The following is a 23,631-nucleotide window of genomic DNA, read 5'->3' on the forward strand; positions in this document are numbered from 1 at the left end:
ATTTTCAACAGCATCAACTAATACAAATTTTTTAATTCCTCACAAAATTCCATATTGAAAGTTTTTAGTTTTTAAAGTTATGTAAACTCATATTTCGTCAACATGTATAATTTTTTTGTTTGAATATGTATGTTCAAGCTTTGTATTGTAACTGCCTATTTTATAATGTTTGTATTTGGATATTTTATTTATAATTCAAAATCACTGTTATACTTCTGAGATCATTTTAATTCTAAAAATTTTGCAAATAATATTTTCATAATCATTCTGTTTCATGCTTTTTGTTGAGATGTAGCGATTTGATACAATGAAGAATTTTTCTAACATTGCGTTTTTTTACAGTAACACTTAACAGTGGGTTTTAAGCTATATTACATTGTACTTACTTGCACCTTTGAGATTTTAAGCTCCAATAGTTAAATTGTTCACGCACAATAAAATACGTAAGATGTTAAAAATAATTGAAATTTTTTACAATTTAAATTCTTATTGTATTTTCGAAATGTGTGACACCTATGCAGGCGGAAAAAGAATATAATTTCAGATCAGAGTAAGATTAATTGTAGCTAGATATTAGATGGTCGATCACATGAGTTGATTCCACTGATAATTTCGCATAAATTTTGTAGATATCTCAACAATAACAATATCAGACCTTATTTGTTGTATAAACTTTTTCCAGAAATTGCCATAAATATTTTTTTTTTTGAAAACAAATTTCATCTAGATTTTTTTTCCTTAGGAGGAAAACAAATACAATTGTTCATTACATAAAGTAAAGCACGATCAGATTTGTTTCCTATTCCACCATCAACACTATAAACAAGGAAACAAGCTGATGAAAGGGGGAAAATATGATGGTCTAATCGGAAACCAACTAAGGAATTTTTTTAAAGGTAAATTATTTTCAGTATATCAAGGTTAATATATTGCGGATAATCAATGTCATTAGCATTGTATGAAAAATTATAATAATGTGAAGTAAAATAATGAAATAATTTTAAGAATAATAAGGAAAATGGTAGTAAATGACGTTGTTTAAAAATACGTAAATATTTAGTTAACTAGCATTCCTTAACATCTATTCAAATTTTAAGCTATAAAATGTTCTTATTTTGTACTATTTGTTAATTATTTTTGAATCAATTTACAGTTCTATTCTTATCTATTATTTATTTATTTTGTATTGGATTCATTCAAAGATATTATTACTCATTTTTTTCACAGTTCTGCTTATCATTTAATACTCTCTGATATAATTTTTAAGATTTATTTTCAGGCTGTTGTAATATTACATTTATTATTTAATTACACATGAGGACCTAGATTAGAATGAATGCTATTAACATAGAATTAAGCAAAATGGTTTAGTCCATAGTTCCAAAACTCTGAGCTTCTTTTCTGAAAAGTATGGATTAACGGCTCTTCTATAATAAATATCAGAAGGTTCTGTTTGCATTTATTATTTGTGTCATAGCAAATGTTTCAAACTATAATTAAAACTAACCACATACGCGTTATAAAGAAAGCTATGATCATTTAATATACATTTTAAGTTAAATGTTAAACAAAAAACTTTCCATTACATTTATTCTTGCGAAAATAATTAAATACATTAGTACTCCAATATATAAATACAGCGTACTGTACAGTATATTCCCAATAAATCGCGGAATCATGGTGGCCATACTGCGCCATCTATTGACGGAGTTTATAATACACCAGGGCAAAACGGAAGGCAATGCATGCACCTGTCAAACTTCAGCCGGCAGGTAAGAGCCGGCTTACTCTTTCAAGTAAACAAGGTGCCTCAGGTATCCAGACATCTGGAAAAGGATCGCAATCAATAGAAAAAATAATAGAAGAGTAGATGTAATTTCACTAAACTTAAAAACATTTTGATGATAAGAGTTTGAAATCACAAGAATATGTTTTGCTTTTAATCTAACTGGAAATCTTCCTAAATTTTCCAAATGTTAAAAAAATAATGTCAGATTTGTTTTGGTTATATTAAACAGAATTTTGTTATTAACAGAATAGAATTGTATAAGAAAAAAGTAATTGAATAGCAGCAGTAAAACGAAATTGATATTTTATTGAATTTTCCAGATCAAAAGTAATTCTTGATGAAAAATTACCTATGTATGTTTTTAATAAAATAGATTTCTTTTTATACAAGAACATTTACAAATCTATAAATATATGTTTTATTTTCACATAAAATATTGTTTTAAGTTTTTAAGTATATCTCTAATTTTTAAGATAGATACCAGAGTATCTATTTCAGACTGTTACAGGATTGATGTCAGAAATTGGAAACAGTTTAAATTGAAGTCACCTTATAAAACTATGTTGAAAATGTTACCTTCTGCTATTAAATTATAAATTGTCGTTAAATTCTACGACGAATCTTTAATTAATAATTTTTCATCCATAAAATAAAACCTCAATTTTTCGGAATAGCATTCTAATCTGAAATTGTATGTCTTTTCAATCAAAAGTTAAATATTAGTTCGTGAAGTTCAGGCTGGTTCAACACAAAACTGTACAAAACGCTGGAGCATTTCAGGACAAGAAATAGTAAATAAATAAACAGTAAAATTCTTGTCAATTATTCAATTGAAATTGACAAGAATTTTACAATTTTACTTATAAAATTATTATCAATTTATTAAATTTATTTATTGAATAAAATTCTCGGAACTATTGAATAAATAAAATAAACAAACAATATTATTCTTGCCTGTACTTAACCAAAAACTATGATATTAGGAAAAAACTTGATGCACAATCAAATGCAACAAGTTTCAATTTAATATCCCGTAAAAAGTATCTTTAAATAAAAATATGATGTATCTGTATAATTCATTGTGAAAAGAAAATAAATAAATAAATATATTTCAATGAATGCGGAACCTAATGTATTTTTTTTATCGCATTATCCTTTACATTTGATCTAGTAAGTTTAAAGCCAGAGAGATATGGACAAATTAAGAAAAACTCAGTAATTTATTCTCTAATGCCCTTAAGAAATTTTAATTTTCATCTTAAATGAATTATGAAACATTTATGGTCAAAAACTAACACGTTTGTTAAAAAAGGAACTTAGAAACAAGATATGAAGTCAGTTTCCTATTTTAATGTTTACTGATTACAGAGAAATATTATGATTTATTTATTTATTTTAAGTTTCAGATACAAATGTCTCTTTTCTATCACCATCAGCGTGCACCAAAATGAGTAACAAGTTTTAAAAAAATGTAAACATAATGGCTTTAATGCATGTATTTTGATAATTTATTCATTTCTGAATGCTTCTTAGCTGATGGTAAATATCATTCCTACAACAGATAACTTAGCAAACGATTATTTATTACAAAAATAAAATAATGTATACCTTGAAGATTGGAAATGTATTATTTTTTTAAAGAGATTACATTCAATTAAAAGCTTCATCAAAGAACGGACATCTGGTCATCGTAGTTTCCAGAGAAATATTATGAATTAACAAATCGATGTTTACTAAATAAACAGCATTTTAGAATATGATGGATTGCTTTATGATAATTCAATGTTATGATGCAGAAAACAAACTTCCATATATTGTAAAGCAGATTTCAATCTTGTACAAATGTTTATTATCTGATTATAAAAATAATATTTTCATATTTTTTTTTTGATCATAAACTATTCGATAGATGATTCGGTGGTTATATTAAACAATAAATAATTTCAAATAAGGAATTATGAAACTTACATTTTTGCAAATTACTGGTTATGATTCGGATGTTATAAACATCTAGAACTTCATGACGTAGCAAAGTCTTGTGTTTTGACATGATTCATAAGTTGACGGTAACGATACAAATTCAAAATTTTTTCAACAGATTTAAATAAAAAAATAAATAAATGATGCTAACTTTAAAGTTATTTTAAAATATCCATGCATTGTTTTAAAAGAAATTACAGAATTGGGAAAAACATCGATAAGTAAATAAAAAAATCATTAATTTTTAAAAAAAATAAATATGAATATTCTGAAATAATTCCTTTATTTTCAATTTGATCATAATTTAGAAACTAGCATTTGCTTAAGTATAAAACGACTCGAATTTTAGTTTAAGAGCTGTATATAATTCCTTTTACATATTTTCATTTCTATATGCAATTGAATTTCGAAGGTTTTGGCTTGCCTTTTTTAATGAATATTTTACAAATTTCAAATGCATTTATTCAAATTGTATTGAAATTGTTAGAAATCGTTTGCTGGAATAACTGTTTACAAATGTTTGAATAATTATATAAAATATCACTTTCTCCTGAAATCGTCAACAAATTTAAATTCAAAAAGTTTATTCCTCCGTTTCAAGTTTTTCGTTAAGACGATAAACTAAAAATTTCAATAATAATGTTTGATATTTGCATTAAAAAATATGCTGTTTTTTTCAACAAATAAATTTATTAGGAATTGAAAGGCAGACGATGCATTTTCTTTTCTTTAAAAGCTTTGAAAAAAAGAGAGTGAGAATTCTGAAATGATTTCTATAGACAAACAGTGAAATTCACAACAATGCATCAGGTTTTCCTCCCCTTTAAATCAACAAATATAAGATATAATTTTGCACAAGGCCGTAAAAGCTGTAAACAAATATATTCGAAAATATTCGATGAAATAAGGTTATTAAAGAAATATAGTTATTTTTTTCATTTAATTTGTTATCTAAAATAATAGCTTTTAATGTTATGAGTATGACAATTTGATTAACTTTCACGCAAAGCATATAAAAACGTGATGATACTAAATATACACAGATGTAGTAGCGGAACAAGTATATCTGCATGAATATGGGTACTAACAGGTTATTTTTCACCTATTTTGTGATTTAAACAATAGTTTTTGATGCTGTCACAGTGGAATTTTGATTCATTTTCTCGTGAGAAAATTGATTAAAGTAAAGGGTGCTAGACAACGCCCTTATTATATTTCCGTATATCATAATTGCGAAATCCAATTTGAAACATAGAGGTATTCTTAAGTCCACTTTCGGAAAACTTTCTTCATAGATATGACTGCAGATCATATGCTAGTTTCCGAACGTTTTATAATGTGAATGTGTCTCACAAATTTGGTTTTACAATTCTTAGTCCATTTCTAACAGAGAACATTTGTTTCCGATATACATTTCGCACGTTTTTTGATATTCCGTGTACACATGCAATATGTCTTGCAGTTCGATATCTTTCTAACTACATATCTAACTACAAGTGTAACCAGTGGCCAGCTAAAATGTGCAGATGGTAAATTTTTTTCACATTGAGTTATTCAAAACATTGTACTTGGAATCAATCGCAAGCGATGCAAAAAATGACAGTTTTATCAAAATTCTGAAATTTACTATTTGATGCGATATTTTTTTTTATCTAAAAATGAAGAGATTGTTTTTCTCCGTTAGAGTCCAAGTTCTTTTATAGGATGGGATTCAACCCGCGATTTATCACATATTTTGCAATTTAATTTGCAAAAAGTGAATAATTCAGAATTTTACATTTTATTAAGTAAGCAAATTAAGTTTCTTGCATTAGAAAATAGGCATAATTAAACTAAAAAGGATTTCAGAATGAATTAGTTAAAATTAATTATAAATGCGGAATTTTAGAGGCCAATGAAAGATGATGGAACAGATTATTTTTTTACGAACTTTTAAAGTGTTAATAATGTATTATAAATTATTTTTTAAAAATGCTGTTAAAATATTTTAAAAAAACTGATAATTTTTAAAAAAATTTTTTAAAAATTTCATAAATGTGAGATAAATATTATATAAATCCATTTAATTATTATTATGTATAAAATTAATTTCTAAACAAAGCGATGCATGAAATATTAACTATTTTACTTCAAAAGACCATTTTTAATTACTTTAATTTAATCTGAAAGCATCAAACATTTTTAAAATTAAAATTAAGTTTCAATTTTAAAATTTAAATTATTTCGATGGCACATCGAAATGAAAATCAACAGCAAAAAATTTCAACTGATATGCAAATGTATCAAAATGTTAAAGTTCATTGAAAAAAAAAATAATTAACTCCAAAAGCAATTGCTGCTGACGCTAAGTATAGCATTCCGCGTATTCAAAAAAATATCGATTAGTTGAATTCATTAACATCGATTACATAACCATCCAAATGCATAAAAAAATTAATCGATTATTTTCAATCCCACCAGCAACAGCGAGATGTATCCTATATTCCATCTTTAACACCTGCACGGTCTTAGGTTTGCCACTGACTATACACACTACCACAAGTAAACAATAAGTAAACATTTCCTACCGGAAATCCAGCCACTGTCATCCACACACATATCCCACGTCGGGAAGTCAGGTGCAATTCAGCGTTCGGGGGAAAAAAAACAGCAAAAAAATTCAACAACGCGAAATAAATAAATAAATAAATCTTATTTCCAATGTTCCTCCTTTATAGGACACAACAGATATTTTATAGTTTCCTTCGTTAAATCACCAGAACACGATTTTTAGGCAGCTGAGGTGCTTGCAGTACCTCGCTGCTCGACGGCTCGATCTCAACTGTGAGCACCACGGAGCATTGCTGGATCCACGGAGCTGGAAAGATGACGGGAGATGACAGAGGAGGAAGATTTCGCGTTGTTATGGATAAGCACCGCCATCTATTGTTCTTCACGAGCACTGAGAGCGTAAAAAAATCGCTCGACGGCAAAGTATCGGATGTCTTGCGCGGCGAAGGAGTGGCATGGAGTCGGAAGAGACCGTGTGAAGTTTTCGGGGGTGTTGGAGACGATGTAGGCTTAGTTAGGTGTGGCTGGCGCGCGATCTTCGGTGGTGGTTTCTTCGTCGCGGGATGGTGTTTATTTCGCAGTGGCGGATTTCCGAATAGGCAGCTGCCTTGGGTCACTCGAATGGGGGGGGGGGCAACAATGTTAATTAAAATGTTATTTATTAATTTAAATATGCATGTTTTAACAAGTATATATATATATATATATTTTAAATAGACATTTTATTCTATAAAACATTTGGGAAAATAAACATTTTTTCAAATATAATTTTTTCAAGTTCCTATCCGTTTAAGTTTGTTAACTTAGTTATTACAATATATATAAGCTATGGACATTTGCTATAAAAAAGATTCTGTATAAAAATTTTTACCGTGCAGTCTCATTTAAAATGTATAAAAGCATAAATATTTTCACAAAAATACTAAAATAAAGAAACTACTTAAAATGTATCAGTAGCACATTAGTTGAATCAGAAATGTGCCGAAATATGAAACTAAATTGACCATTATATTAAAGGAGGATTGTGCATTGAATAGGGCCGCAAAATAAAAAGGCCAGTTCTGGTTTCGCTGGTAGGTGTTTTCTTTTTTTAAAGCAAAGTTAAATACTTGAATTATAAATATCCTCTAAAGAAAGAAATTATCCAAGTTTTATTATCATTTGATTCAGTAATTAAAGCGGAACTTCAATTATTTTATAAACTTCAATACAGGGAATTGCAAATGGAAACTAGTTAAAATATTTCAAAATAAAGTCCACAGAAAAAAAATGTCACTTTTCGCATCAGTTAAGTTATTATTAGGAGATTCAATAAACCACGAAATTTATACTATTTAATCCTGACAGAAAACATGTGAAATAAGCAATTTTTCATTGAATTAACGATTTAATTTTTGATCGTGAAAAATTTAGCAGGCGATTTAAACCTAAATTAAATATAATTTCTCACGATTAATAGATTAAATATTTTGAAATAACTTATTGGATAACTAAAAAATAATGATAAACATTTAACATGCATTTAATAAAACTGAAATTTATAGCATTTTATTTCTTAAGGAAATAAAGAGATAGAACATAATTTTGAATCTCTATAAAAATCCACTGAAAACGTACACTTTACAACACTCATTGGAATAAAATGGCAGAATTTTTAAATATATATATAAATCTTCTTCACGTAAGTCTTAAAATCACTTTCTTTTAAAGATTTTTTTTTTTGTTTTGTAAATTACTAGAAGAAGGAAGAAAAAGTTATATTATTTCAATCAATAATTTCTATAATCATGTAAAAAAAAAAAAAAAAAAAAAAAACCGATAACAAAATAAGAGCAGAAGCTTTTTCCAATTTTCAATAAATTTTAGTAGCATTAAAATAGTTTTAAAAAAAGATATTATAAAATCTCTTATGTGAAAAAAATAATTGAAATAAAACAAGCCAATAAAATAAGTTAGTAAAAGCACAACTAATTTATTTTGGTTTTTAACAAAATATTTTAATTTGTTTAAAAACTCTAAAAAAGAGATAAGATTTGTTAAAAGTTTATCTTGTAAAACTAGTTGACTTATATTGAATTTATGCTAGCGTATATTTTAAAATCAGCGAACACAGATGAACCAAACAATTTCAACTAATGAATTTACGAATTAAAAAAAAATTCTGGGTAAATATTCTGGTAATAAATACTTTATATGATTCACAGATACTTAATGTGATTGGCATAAAAATTTATAATTCATAAAAAAATTGCTACACAAAATCTATTGACATTTTCAAAAAACTTACATATGAAATAAATTGTGATTATTAAAAATTTACGAAATAATGTACAAAAATGTACAAAAAATGCACGAAATAATTCTGCAAAATATATCATGATTCCCAAAATGATTCATATACTTAATAAAAAATATGTAAAATATTTGTTTTTAAAAAGTGTTCCATTTGAAATTATATATCTAAGAAGGTCAAAAAGAGAATATCTTAAAAGGTCAAAGAGAGAAATCAATACATCTTAGAAGTTAAAAAATTTTGTATAGGGAAAAATTAAAATAAATATATTTTTTAAATAAAAACCAAATAAGGCTTCTTTTAAAGTTTCAAAATTTTTTCTCAAGATACTATTTACTTTTCTGAAACCATAATTCTTTTACAGCATTGAATACCAACATTTATTAAGTTCCTTGCCTGACTTCGAAATGTACAGTTCATTCAAACATTCGAACATTAAAGATACAAAAATTTGCGAAAAACATGTTTTAGAGTGTGCATGTTCTCTTCAATAACTTGCAGATAATATAACTTTTATACTGTCTTAAAATTATATATATATTTTTCACTGATACCAATTTAATTTTTAGGCAATTTTTTTCTGACTTAAAATAATTTAAATAATTCTTTTTTTTGCCTTATTTTCAATAATAGATTTCATTTGTGTAATGAAATTCAAATTGTATTCAACAAATATTTTATCATTTGACTTTATTCCGTAGTGAAAATTAAGGAGGAAAGCTTCTGCTTATTATCAGCGTAATTTACATAAGAATGAGAAAGTGAAACTGTATTACTACAAAAAACAACGTGCAATTAAGTTTAATTTGAAAAATTAAATAGAACATGTGTAATGCTTCTAAATTAACACGACTTTTAATCATGACTTCTTCATTGTTTCGTCAATTATTTAATGTAAATTATCTGCGCAGTTTAAAGAGGAATTGCATTCATCACAAAAAAAAATGAACGAACAGACAATTTGATATTACTTACCCATATGTTTTTTAATAGTTGAATGACGTCATGGAATACGTCTTCATTAGGATGGTTTTTGCAAATAATGAGTAGACAAAATGAAAAACTATAAAAATAACACCGCTTTCATATTTTCACTGTTTAATACCCAAAAATACTTTGGTGGGTTAATCATTAATATCAAATTAGGCAATTGAGATTGAATTGAAACTAAACACAGCCATTTTAAACAGTGAATTCTACTATAGCCAAAATTAACTAGTATTTAATAAAAATCCAGCGCTTTAATACAAGTACAAACGACCCATGAGAAGGAAATGTTATGTATTATCAGGGAATTTTTAGCGTGTAAATACGAAACAATGAAGCAATAAAAAGATGTAAACTTTAACATTTCATAAGTAATAATGTATGAACAAAAAAACAATCGTTTACCTCATAATCAATAATATAAAACATAGGATTAATTATACGAATCAAAATTTAAAATTATATTAAACTGTAAATAATTTTAAACAGCGATTGAAAGACATTTTACTATGAAAATGCTATTAACTTTAAAACCTATATTTGATTTTTCAATGAAATACATAGCTAATATTAATTTGTCACATCTTACTTACGCCCTTAATCACGAGAAAAAAATAATTCTGTAATAATTAAATGAAAATGAACCACATAATTAAAAACTGTTGATTGATAAATTTGAGAAATGGGATAATACATTTATAAAACAATTAATTAATCGAGTTATTCAAATCGAGTTCTTGTGTTTTGCGAGAATTCGAGATATACAAAGTTTCAAACATAAATTTTCTTCTTACTGCAAACTCCCATTTTTAAAAAAAATATTAAATTTCATATATAAAACGAGATAATTTTTTATGAATAATACATTTATGAAATTATGAAATTTTTCTTTCTATAGAAATACTTACATTTGAAATGACTGTAGTGTAAACTGACAGAAAAATGATAGGTAAAAATAGGTATTTCTACAATATGGATATTTTATATAACTATTCAATTTCTTTTACATATTTCAATTGGAAGTAGAATAAGTTTCATTTTAAGCGGATTAATTCCCAGAATTTAATGGATGTCTGTACTATATCAAAAATATTGAGAAAACGCATATTTCTGAACGTTACAGAGTGAATGAAAAATCAGTACATATTATATTCGTACAATGTAATAAATTTTTAATGTAAAATTAAATTTAAAAAAAACAACAGAAAAACCGTATTTTTTCTGTTTTACAAAGCTAAAATCCTTTTGAAATCCCAGATTTTCTTTTAATGAAAGGATAAATAATTTTAAAAAATCTCTTCAAAACTCATTGAAAATTTTCAAATAATTAAAATTTAAATTGTACATAGTGAATGAAATTTAAGACTAATTTACTGAAATGAACTCAAGGTCGTTTAAGGAAAAAAAATCAAAGAAGTACAAGGATATTATTACTAGTTTTTATCATCATTATGGTGCTTTATAAATTGAGAAATAATTAGCTATGTAAAATTTTGTTAGAGATAATATAAATGATATAAGAAATAATATAGAGTTTTCGCTAAAGAGATGATGATAAACTATATAACAAATTCCGATATAGAAATGAATGAAGGTAAATGAAAAAGGAAAAAAATTTTCTTTTTCTGATTATGTATGATTGCGGCTTTTTCCTAACATTTAAGTAATTTATAACAGTAAAACAATATTTAACTAATTACAACTATAATTATATTAGAATGATATAATAATAGCATATAAATTTTAAATCTTTTCAAATTAATTGAAACCTCTCCTAAATCTTAAATTATTCTGTTTATTAGGTATATAATTAATCCACTCTGCCATACTTTACAGAACTTGAATTTTCTAATATTTAAAAGTTACTTCTACAGTTATAAAACTGCTATAAAATAACTTTTTGTGGAGACAGCTTGTGCGCATATGTACAACTTTTACTACATATACAATTTTTAAACCGATATTTTCAAGCTTAGGAAATGAGATCAAGAAGCTTAGGAAATGGAACATCTATTTAGATGCTTCGTTCCAAATATTCCTTTCTTTTTAAGATTTTGAAAATTGTAAAAGATAAAAATCTACTTTATTATTACTTTAAATTAATTTCTTGGTTAATACAACAAAGTATTTACCAAAATTAGCGTTTTATATGCAAGTTTTAGGCTGTATCTTTAAATTTTTTTCTATACATCTGCGAGCTCAAAATAAAATTAATATTTTTTACAACTTTAGAAATCAATTGCGGTATTATCAGCGATTAATTTTACTAAGCAATTTAAAATACATTTAATTAATATTCATTAAGACAATTTTAAAGAAAAAATTAACTAACTAAATGAATACAGTAAAATAAAGTCTGAAAAATTATCTTCATTTTAAATGCAAACACTAAATAATATATGCAACTACCATATAATAATTAGTTATAATAGATTTAGAAAAAAATTATTTATTTTTTCTACATTCTACAATTTGAAAAAATTATAATAACAACGTATATATTATGCTGAATCTTTAGAAATTAATAGAATTATCTAATAAATTTGCATATCATCTTGAATTATTAGATATCAATTAAAATTAATAACATTCCAATTTAAAAAACTATATAAATAATATATTCAATCATAATTTGGATTCGGTGCACAAACATAGTGCAAATAATAATCAGCATTTTCTTTTCAGACTATAACATAGTGCAAATAATAATCAGTATTTTCTTTTCAGATTATAAAAGTTAATTACAGTTAGGATACATTTTTAATAGCATATATTTATCCTATTAAAATTAGAATGGCACTGTAAGAAGAGAGATGCTATTACAATATTAAATACAAAATATTAAAAATATTGAATATTCATTGCAATGTACAAATTTGAATAAATTCAAAAGAAAAAAGAATATGAACAAGAATATGTTATGAAAAACGAAGTGCTCAGTTTAAAATTACAAATACGTTTGTAAACATTTTACGTCGTAGAATTAGAACTGAATTCTAGATGTCAGAAAGAAGAATTAATAAAGCATAAATGCAAAAAATCTCAGTCTCAAAAATAAAATATCACTGAAAAACGCGATCATGCTTATACAAATAGCATCATGCATAACAATCATGCTTATAAAAATCATAACATTCTAAATATTTAAGACCCATTTCAATGAAGTAAAATAAAAGAAAACATCAAACGCAATAAAAACTGTAAAATGTTCATAGAAAACTAATAATAAAAGCACATAACTTCTGAACAATTGTTATATATCTAAATTAAAACTAAGTAAGAAACTAACAAATTAAGAAGCTGAAGTCTAAATATGTTTCAAGTTTTCATATTTCCTATCCGTTTCGCGTCTCGAAATTAACAACAACAAAAAAAGTTTAAATTTAAGTACAAATCAAATTAGATTTTACAACAAATACAAAAATCCACTGCACTAGCTATTTCAAATAGAAATTGGTTCGGAAATTCAACAAATTTAGCTTTCAGATTTCAAGGTGAGAATAAACTCATCCACAAGATAAGAAGAGGAAATTAATATATTTGTATCAATTTCTGAATCAATAAAGAATGTTATTTTTAATATTATTTTAAATTAAATAAAAACACATATACATAATTTAATCAAAAATCTATTGCATTAGATTTTTTAATAGTATTTCACATTTAACAAATATAATATCCAAATTTCAAGGTGACGTAATCCAACTTTAAAATACGAAAAATAAACCAATATATTTCTTTTAGAATCAGCAGGACAAAAAAGGAATTAGGAAGTTATTATGCACAAATTAACTATGCACAAATTAATATCACAAACAAAAATCCGCTGAATTAGCTATTTCGAATTGCACCGAATCACATTTAACAAATCTACATCCAAATTTCAAGGTGAAATAATCCATCCGCAAAAGTAGAATGCTGAGACCGGTACAATTCTATCGAATTTCCAAGGCAACAGAAATTTGCGGAAGTACGACCGGCACGCGCCACTTCCTAAAAATCGCCTCTACATCTGAGGGTAGAGGGCCATGCTAACAAATCTCGACCCACTGCTCCACAAACGGGAGCCCCCGTATCCCCAAAAAAAGATCTTTTGTGAGTGAGGTACCTAAAGGGACACACAACATTGAATTTTTTCCCACCACCCCACTAGGAAATCTGTTACGACCTTGAAAAACGACGACCAGAACCTTGATAAAGCTTCCGCTATCTGCCTTCTGTCTGTCTGATTTGTACAAATCACATCGCCAGTAGTTGAGCGATTCAACAAATTGGATGCACGGGAGGCCACATTCTTTGGGCACGGTCTTTTCAATGCTTCAGGTAACCGCAAAAGTTGCAAACAAAAACACGGGAAGCGTAACTCACCTAGTTCAGATGAATCTGTGACAACCTTGTCTAGCGTTCACGTCAGAGTTTATGATATTAATGGTGGTTGGTTATTATTTATTTTAACTCACTGCCAGATAGCTGTGTCTTTAGCAAGGTTAAGGTGAATCGAGTTGACGCTTTACCGTGAAGACTTGAGTCATTTGTGAAGCTTCTAAGTGGCTTTATATCCAGTCTTTTGTGTAGTATCATAAGATATGAGATGCCAAAATTTGAAATATTATCTTCGAATGCAGTTCTTCAGTGACATTGTTGTTTGCATAATCAGAAACTGATAGCACCTCAAAAGCACTCGATTACCAATTCAGTCTAAAAGTGACTGCAGAGGAAGAAAACGATAATTTTTTAACCAGAAACATCAGTAAAAAAACACTTTTAATATTTAGAATTATTATTATTGTTTTAAATTTTTTCTGGCAAGGTGAAGATGAATCGAGTTGACGCTTTACCATGAAAACTTGAGTCATTTGTCTAAGTGGCTTTATAACCAGTCTTTTGTGCAATATCATAAGGAATAAGACGCCAAAATTTCAAATATTATCTTCGAATGCAGTTCTTCAGTGACATTGTTATTTGTATAATCAGAAACTGACAGGACCACAAAGCAATCGATTGCAAATTCGTTCCAAAAATGATTTCAGAGGAAGAAAACGATAATTTTTAAACTAAAAACACCAGTAAAAAACATTTATAATATTTAGAATTATTACTTTAAATATTCTCTGGTAAGATTAAGGTGAATCTGGCAAGGTTAAGGTGAATCGAGTTGTATCCTAAGGAATTAGAGACCAAAATTTGAAATATTATCTTCAAATGCTGTTCTTCAGTGGTATTGTTATTTGTTTAATCAGGAACTGACAGAACCACAAAAGCATTCGATAAAAAATTCAGTCTAAAAATGATTACAGAAAGAGAGAACAATTTTGAAACTAAAAACGCCAATACAGAAACATTTTTAATATTTAGAATTATTGTTATTATTTTAAATTTTCTCTTATTAGGTGAAGGTGAGTTGATGCTTAACCTTAAAGACTTGAGACATTTGTGAAACTTTCAAATGGCTTTATATCCAGTCTTTTGTGTAGTATCATATGAGATGCCGAAATTTGAAATATTATCTTCAAATGCAGTTCTACAGTGGCATTGTTATTTGTACAATCAGAAACTGACAGAACCACAAAGCAATCGATTGCAAATTCGGTTTAAAAAGTTAGAATTCGGTTTAAAGCTAGAAATAAAACAATTTTGACATTAAAAACACCAGTAGAAGCGTTTTTAATATTTAGAATTATTGTTATTATTTTATATTTTCTCTAGTAAGGTTAAGGTGAAGCGAGTTAACTATTCTATGTGAAGAAGAATCGTTTGTGAAATATTTTTTTAATTTTTGTATCATAAAGAATGAGACATCAATGATTGAAATATTACATTCAGATACAGTTCTTCGATGAAATTGTAGTTTAAATAGTCCAAAAGTAACATAAACTAAACGAAAAAAAAAAAAAAACCATTCGAAGATCTCAAAATTAGAACTTAAAAAAAAATTAATTAAATGAAAATAGGGAGGGAAAACGAAAATTTCTAGACTAAAAAGGCATTAAATAAAGAGTTTAATGTTAAAATTAATTTTAATTATTTTTTTTAAAAATTGCTTTGTGTAAGATTAAGGTTAATCGAGCTAACATTTCATCATAAAGGCTACGTCATTTGTAAAATATTTCTGTGTGGCTAATATTCCTTTTTTAGTAGTGTCATACGGAACAGGATGCCTAATTTAGATTATTACTTTGAGATGTAGATGTTTAGTGATATTGCAATTTAATTTGTTAATTCAAGACTATTAAAGGGTAATCGATTGGTCTAAAAATTTAATAAAGAAAAACAGAGTCTAGAAAGGATTACAGCGTGTGAAAAACAACAAAAATGGCAGTAAAGATATTAATATTTTATTAAATAATTTTTAAAATGAACAGTAATCAATCTTAGTTAAATAATAATAAATAAAATTAAAAATTTAAATAATTTTAAAAGTAATAATTTCAATAAGTAAGTAGGTAATTTTTATTAAACCAGGGCACAACTTCGAAATAAGCAGTAAAGTTTACAATTTAAGTATTAAATCTTTTTTTGAAAAAAAAAATGTAAAACTTTTATCGTTTTCTTTTTATTGAATGGAATACGCAGTAGTAGAAATCTGGAGTGAAATCAGTACCTTTTAAAGGTATTCGTTTAAAATGAATGAAGGGAACGAACACACGTATCTCACACTAACAAAGAGAATTCAGAAATATGAAAGATTTTTTACTACTTTGAATTTTGACTTCGAAAAAATCCAAATAAATCGAATTATAAATGGTATTTCAACACTGTAGATAGGATTAAAGATAAATTTCGAATTAATGACGAATTCGAAATTAAAAAATGTTCAAGTTTCACTCCATAAATTTATTCGTAAAAATAAAGAAATATTTGCGTATATCATAAAATTTTTTGTAAGAATTTATATTACAAATTATTATTGTTAATTATATAAATAAGAACTTGCGATGCAAACGATTGTTATTACTTATATAAGCAGGAATTTGTGAAGCAAACGATTACTATTAATTATATAAGCAGGAATTTGTGATGAAAACGATTACTATCAATTATATAAGCAGGAATTTGTGCTGAAAATGATTATTATTAATTATAAAAGCAGGAATTTATGCTGCAAATGATTATCAAAAATTTCGCTTCTTATTCGTTATTTTATTTTATAGCTTTTAAGTGTTACAAAAACTACAATGTAACACTATGCATATTACCTAATTCTGAATGGATTATAAGTAGAACATTTTGTACAGTGTTTGAAAAGGAATGAGAAATTTAACATTAGCGCTAACTTTCAGTTTCTCCCATTTCTTTATATTTATGCAAACTTATTTACGCCAAAAAAAAAAAAAAAAAATCGTATATAAAAATATTTTACTAAAATTTTTCTATATCCACTATGGTTACTGAGAGCTGAAAGTTTCGCTGTGGTTGTTACTTCTTATTTTTCATAGTTATTACTTCTTTATTACATTTTGCTTAGAGTGGTAGTTTGACTGGGTTTATTGGCACAAGACCCATATTTGATGCTGCTGCGTCAGATATACTGTATAATTTTGAATAACATTGTAAAACAAGGAAATAAAATGAAAAGAATATTACTAACGGAGTTTCAGCATACATAAAATAATCGTGTAAAGCGAAAATAAAAATGTACATAAAGTTAAGCTTGAAATACAAGATCTTGAGTTATTTCAAGAAATCAATTTAAAAAAAGAATGTTACAAACTATGACAGTTCCAAATTTATAGTGCAATCATTCCATTTTGTGTAGAATATATAAAGTTCCTTCCAAGCTGAAAGAAGAAATTTTCGTACAATTCTATTCATAAGAATTTTTTTTTTTTTTTTTTTTGTAATTTTTAGACATTTTCTTTTTTTTTAGGTCCAATATATCAACAGAATCGAGAATTTCCAAAATTAAAATATAAATATTTATGGATTAAGGTAACTATATCCAATATTGTTATAATATAACTTTTAATTATAAAATTGAATAGTAAATTTCACTGATTTTTAATTTTACGAATTGTATAACAATGTTTTTCGATTTTTAATATTCCATGCATTTTTTGGGAATATATGTACAGATGGTATGCCTTATCTATATGACTATCTACTGCTCTTATTTACAAAAATAAAAAAATTAAATTAAATATTCATAAATTTTATTTTCATTACAGAATTTATAAACTTTAGAACTCCAGTCTTACTGCTAAACAAATTGAAACTATTTAATTTTCAGAACTTTAGTAAACTGAACTGATTTGAAAGAATTGTATAATCATTTTTATTAGAACTAGAATGTTGCGATTCTAAATTGACTGAAAAAATATGAGCTCAACAATTTAATCTGCTTTATTAAATTATAAAAGAATCGGTAATCTTTCAAATTTACAATTAACAACTAAATACAGTAAATGTATGATGAAACAGTTTTCTAAATAAAGTAACTAGCTTTTAAGCAAAAATTATATATTTAATATAAAATATTTATGGAAAAATTGAACTATAGTCAACGGGGAATATTTCCATTTCGAATCATTAGTTAGCGAGAAAAAAAAGAAAAAGAAAACAATAATACAACAAAAGATTTTTTTAAACAAGGGCTGCCAACTTTTATAATACAAAATGGCCAAATACAATTCAAAAGGTCATCTAAATCAAACATTTTTGATTAAAAATTTAAAAAAACCTTGTACAATTAATTTTTTATCATAATTTTTTATCACTGATCTTTTTAATAAATGGATTCGTGAAATATTTTTGTTACTAAAGTGGACTGGCAAATGAAAATGCAATAAAATTTATACAGTACATTGTTCAAAAGATCACTGAAAATTAATTTTAAAACGAAAACAATGTAACATCAAATAAAATATGATAAAGTACGCAACTAGGTATGAAATACGACTGTATAAGTCAATTCTTTAATGAGATATCATAGTCATTATAACATGTTATTATAATTTAAAACATACTTATGGAATTTAGATCAATTGAAATTTCCAACTTCCTCAAAATAATTGAATTAAATGCGATGCTAAATTATACATTTAGTATTAGAATAACCGCTCTTAAGCAAGTATATACAGACGCTCATTTTGGAATTTTTATAATAGAACGCATATCAAAATATAATTTTCATTATTGGATATATTCCTATATTTTAGAAAGTTAGTACAATAGACAGAAATTAAAATTATTCTTTTTATTGTAATAACTCCTTTTTAATTTTTCATTCTTTCTAGTTAAGTATATAAAGAAACGCTCAATATTAAATTTTGCTTCCTAACTTCTCTATTTTCCTTTGCTTTTCTATTTGATGCTTATTTTTATATTGTAATTAAATATATGGAAATTAATTTATATTCTTATAATTTTTTCTCTGTGACTTCAACCAATATGCTATCGAATATTTAAAATGTTATAATTATTTTTTAAAACATTAAATGAATGAAATACATCAGTATAAGGACAAAACGATTTCACTGATTTATACAATTGATTTAAGCACGATTAATTTACATTTTTATAATTTAATTTGTATTTTTGTAATTTTTTTCCCGTGCATTAATTGACATTCTATCGAATATCATCCAATATATGGCATTATAATGATTTATTTTAAGTTTTGATCAAGGATAGGCATCAATAGATTTCCAACGGTATACTGATAATTATAAAAACGGTGTATTGATGATTATGCAAAAAGGTATACTGATGATTTTACAAAACGGTATACTGACAATTACACAAAACGATATACTGATGATTTTACAAAACTGTGTACTGATAATTATAAAAACGGTATACTGATAATTATAAAAACGGTATACTGATAATTTTACAAAACTTTAAATTGATGATTATACAAAATGGTATACTGATGATTTTACAAAACGGTATACTCACAATTATACAAAACGATATACTGATGTTTTTACAAAACTGTGTACTGATGATTATACAAAACGGTATACTGATTATTTTACAAAACGGTATATTGATGATTTTATAAAACGGTATACTGATTATTTTACAAAACCGTATATTGACGATTTTACGAAATTAATTTACATTCTTATATTTTTTTTTCTTGCAGCTGTAAGCGAAGCTTTATCGAATGATTACTGTATTTAAAATAGTAAAAAAAATTTTGAGATTTTTTTAATAGAAGATAAAGAGAAATCAGAAAATTTTTTAAAGATTTTTTTTAAATAGTAGTTGTAGGGAGATAAAAACAAAACAATATGCTAAAAATTTTATTGTAAACAGAAAACAAATGAAAAATCTGAATTTAACTTCATCATATTAAATCTATTTCAGTTAATATCAGATACAAACTGTTTTTGGACACTAAGTAACAGCGGTCTGAATTTTGAATTAGACGGACCTACAGCAAAGGTAAATGCCGTTAAAAACGTCCCCGTACAACATTATTTCGGAAATTTCTCATTTCTGTCGGCGTTATTCATTATGAAGGACAAAGCCGCGATAAAATTTATAGCGAAGGACATCCTGATCAACGGAAGTCATAAACCAACAGCCTTTAGTCGAATCGAATTCGTTAAGTAATTTCGCATCAACCGTTTCGGAAAGAAAGCGAAAAAAAAAAAAAGTGATATAGACATGTTTCGTGTTCGGTTGCAGTGAAGTTTCTTTATTACAAGGTGTTCATAAATTAATCAACGGGAAAAGAGATGTTACTGAAAATGTCGGAATGGGAAAAAAAAATGACATTAATGGAAGTTCGAATATTTAGCCTGAAATATCGTAAAATTGTAATGTTCTAAGTTCGATTTTACTACCTCTAAATTAGTTTTTGAATTTTTTTATAATTATTGCAATATCATGTGCATACAAAAAAAAACATATTGCACAAAAATATCATAAAAAATAGTTTAAAAAAATATCTTAAAATAAAAAAATGAAAAAAAAAACTGTTTGGAGATAAAATTACTATTACAGCAAAGAATATTTTTTTAATTTAAAAAAAATGTGTAAAATTAGTTTTTGTGCAATAATATGTACTGAAGTTAGCGAGGAAAAACTTTAAAATTTCGAACTGAGTTTTAATTAAGAATTCAACAAGAAAATTTGAAAAACTTTTATTTTAACACTTATTATCCAAGAAGTAAATTCATGTCAAATATTTCAGCTTTAGTTAAAGACCGTTTTAAACGATTTATGTTCCATGTATGTCACATCATCAAACCGATTTTTTGCAAGACGCAAATTATAGATATTTCATCGGCCGACAAACATCACTTGGTTTTAAAAAGATTTATTCAACAATTTGAATATTTTTAAAAAAAAATTTTACAGATTGAAGAGTTAAGCATTTATTAATATTAGCACTCTTAGATGATAGTATCTTAATCTTTAGAAATTTATTGTACTGTATGTATCTATTGTACTGTATGTACCTTTCTAAGAGGGTCATATTACTTTTTTTCTCTCTCTTTCTCATACATATACATGCACGAAAAATAAACTTTCACTATTTGCACGCACGATAATAAAAATCGAATTCAAATCCAAGACCCTATACTTCTATCCACACATTCTTTTTATAACAATATTTCAATGGAATTTTTAATAAAATCGGGCGAGTTTATTTATGAACATTTTGTATAAATTTGATATTTCTGATGATATCTGAACTTAACTACAAATGCTACTTTTGCTTTTCACATAACAATTTAACTTTTCTAATTATAAACTTTCAAATAATCGTATAATAGCTAAAACAAAATCTAAAACTTCACATCAATTTGTATTAAATAATAAGTGATATAGCTAGTTTAAAATAAGTTTTTATGAAATTCCTTAAATCAAGCATTTTATCATGAGCGCACTATTTATCTTTGATTTTTCTGTCGATATTTGAATTATAATATAAAAATTGTATTTATCTTTCAATTAACAAGATTAATTTTTATCTTACAAACTACAAGATAATCTCAGAATAGTTTTGAAAAATTTATATATGATCTCTAATCTGATATTCCAATGATCTTCGGTTTAAGATATCAATACAAGCTTAAGGATATTTATTATAGTAAATGCCGAAATCAGTACCAATATAAACTGCTGGAATCAATTCAATCAATAATTATCAGCTTAAATTAAGTCAGATTTACTTTTTTGGTAAATGTTATTTATTGGATTTATTCCCTAAATCAATATTTTGAATGATAGTGTACTCTCTAAAGTAATTTTGGAAATAGATTTCAAGTGCTATAATAATTTCAGTTTAAAGATTCGGCTAAAATAAAATTATTTCATCATATATCGTTTTTCTTTCAGTAACTTTTTATACATCTCTTGATTACCACCGCCAAATACTTCCATTAATTAAAATTGGAAACTAGATTTATATTATTTCTTTCTAAAAAACGTGTACTTACATTTCTCAATGATTCTTGACGTATATTCTGTTATATGGTTTGTAGATATCCGTGATTTAGTAAGATCTAAAAAAGAAAGAAAATTATAATTTATAGCACCCATTTTATGCATTTTTCAGCAATAACATAATTTATTTAATACCATAACAAAATTATTAATAACAAATAGATCTATTAAGAAAAATTAATATATTTTTAAAAGAGTTCATAAATTATACCTGAAAATTTAAGATATTACTTAAATACCAAAAAATGTCACATATTATATTAAAAAATTATGTGTTTTACCAATTATTAATAATTATACCATTTTAAAAACAGATATTGATATTTGCATAAATTTTCTATTTGAAGAAACTTTTTAACCCATGTGACAGTTAAATATTGTAAAGAGCTTGTAACTTGTGAAAAAAACACATTGATTTTTCAAAGCAATGAGTTCTAGTTTCATTATACGCTACCTACATATAAATCAATATTTTAAAGTTCCTTTCCAAAAATTATTTGAAGACAAATTTTATTTATGAGTGCTCTTTCATACTAATTGTTTCAGATTTTACCCGATTTGAATCTTTTACTTTTCGAATCATTAATTTTCATTATATATTTTTTTAAAATATATTATTTATAACAGTATATTTTTTAATTTATAAAAGCAAAACATTTTGTAGAGCTTCTTGATAATAAAGAATGTCAAATATTAATACTCATTTCCATTCATTATCTTAACATTTGTAAATTACAAATTTTTCAATTTTTTTATTTTATTTTGTACAGAATTATGAATGAATTTATATATTTTATTTGTTTTCATTTAACTTTGATTGTTTAAGGCTTGTAAATATGTGATTTTGTAATTTTTTTCTGGTGTTCAATAGGCTTATATTTCTGCTATTTATTATTTAGTATTTTCTGAAGTTAGTAATGGACTATTGAATTAGCTTAGTTAAATTTTGATTCAGTTTATAAGGAATTTGAGGAATTCTTTTTAAATTCTATAATATTTATAATAATGAATTATAAATTAAAGATTAAAAGACGTCAAAAAACTAAGACAAAAATTTTTACTCTTTAGTATGCTAATAAAAGTGTTTTATAAGGATATTTGTATTAAATTTATTTAAAAATATTATCTGCAAGTAATTTTTTTATGCATATCTTGCCTAAATTTTTCTATTAATGATGCAAAAAGGCAAATTATTGAATATTATAAATAGGCTATTATGTAAAGTGATTAATATTAAGGTCACTACTTTAATTATTTTAAATAAATATTTTGCAGAAGTTCGAAAGCAAAGTTCATTTAATAAATGATATACAATGAATATTCTTAAGAGTTAATTTTAATTCTTCATTTTTTATTCATACTTTATATTTTATAATTTCGTCATTTCATGCATGTATTTCTAAGAGAAAATTTTTATTTATGAAATTTTTTTATTTATTTTTATTCTTCAAACATTTTTTCTTCATCCTTTATATTCTATAACTTTACATTTCAAGTATGTATTCTTAAGAGTTAATTTTTAATCTTCATACTTTATATACTATAACTTCTACATTTCATGTAGATATTCTTAAGAGTTAATTTTAATTTTTCATTCATTTTTTCCTTCATGCTTTATATTCACTAACTT

The 23,631-nt window shown here is 25.5% G+C and overlaps 1 protein-coding gene across 3 annotated transcripts in view; it reads right to left on the reverse strand.

The window, feature by feature from the left end:
* The window catches only part of LOC129988848 (zinc finger homeobox protein 3-like), a 415,162-nt gene that overhangs the window by 230,515 nt on the left and 161,016 nt on the right, over window positions 1-23,631 (reverse strand). For 2 of the 3 annotated variants that reach the window (XM_056097122.1, XM_056097126.1), the window contains one exon: window positions 21,995-22,060. The gene's annotated coding sequence lies outside the window, so the exon portion shown is untranslated. Of the gene's footprint in view, window positions 1-6,336; window positions 6,573-21,994; window positions 22,061-23,631 lie in introns of those variants that run through there. The other variant, XM_056097125.1, reaches the window with a different exon arrangement.

The sequence above is a fragment of the Argiope bruennichi genome, chromosome 10, assembly GCF_947563725.1.
Source record: "Argiope bruennichi chromosome 10, qqArgBrue1.1, whole genome shotgun sequence".
Lineage (NCBI taxonomy): Eukaryota > Metazoa > Arthropoda > Arachnida > Araneae > Araneidae > Argiope > Argiope bruennichi.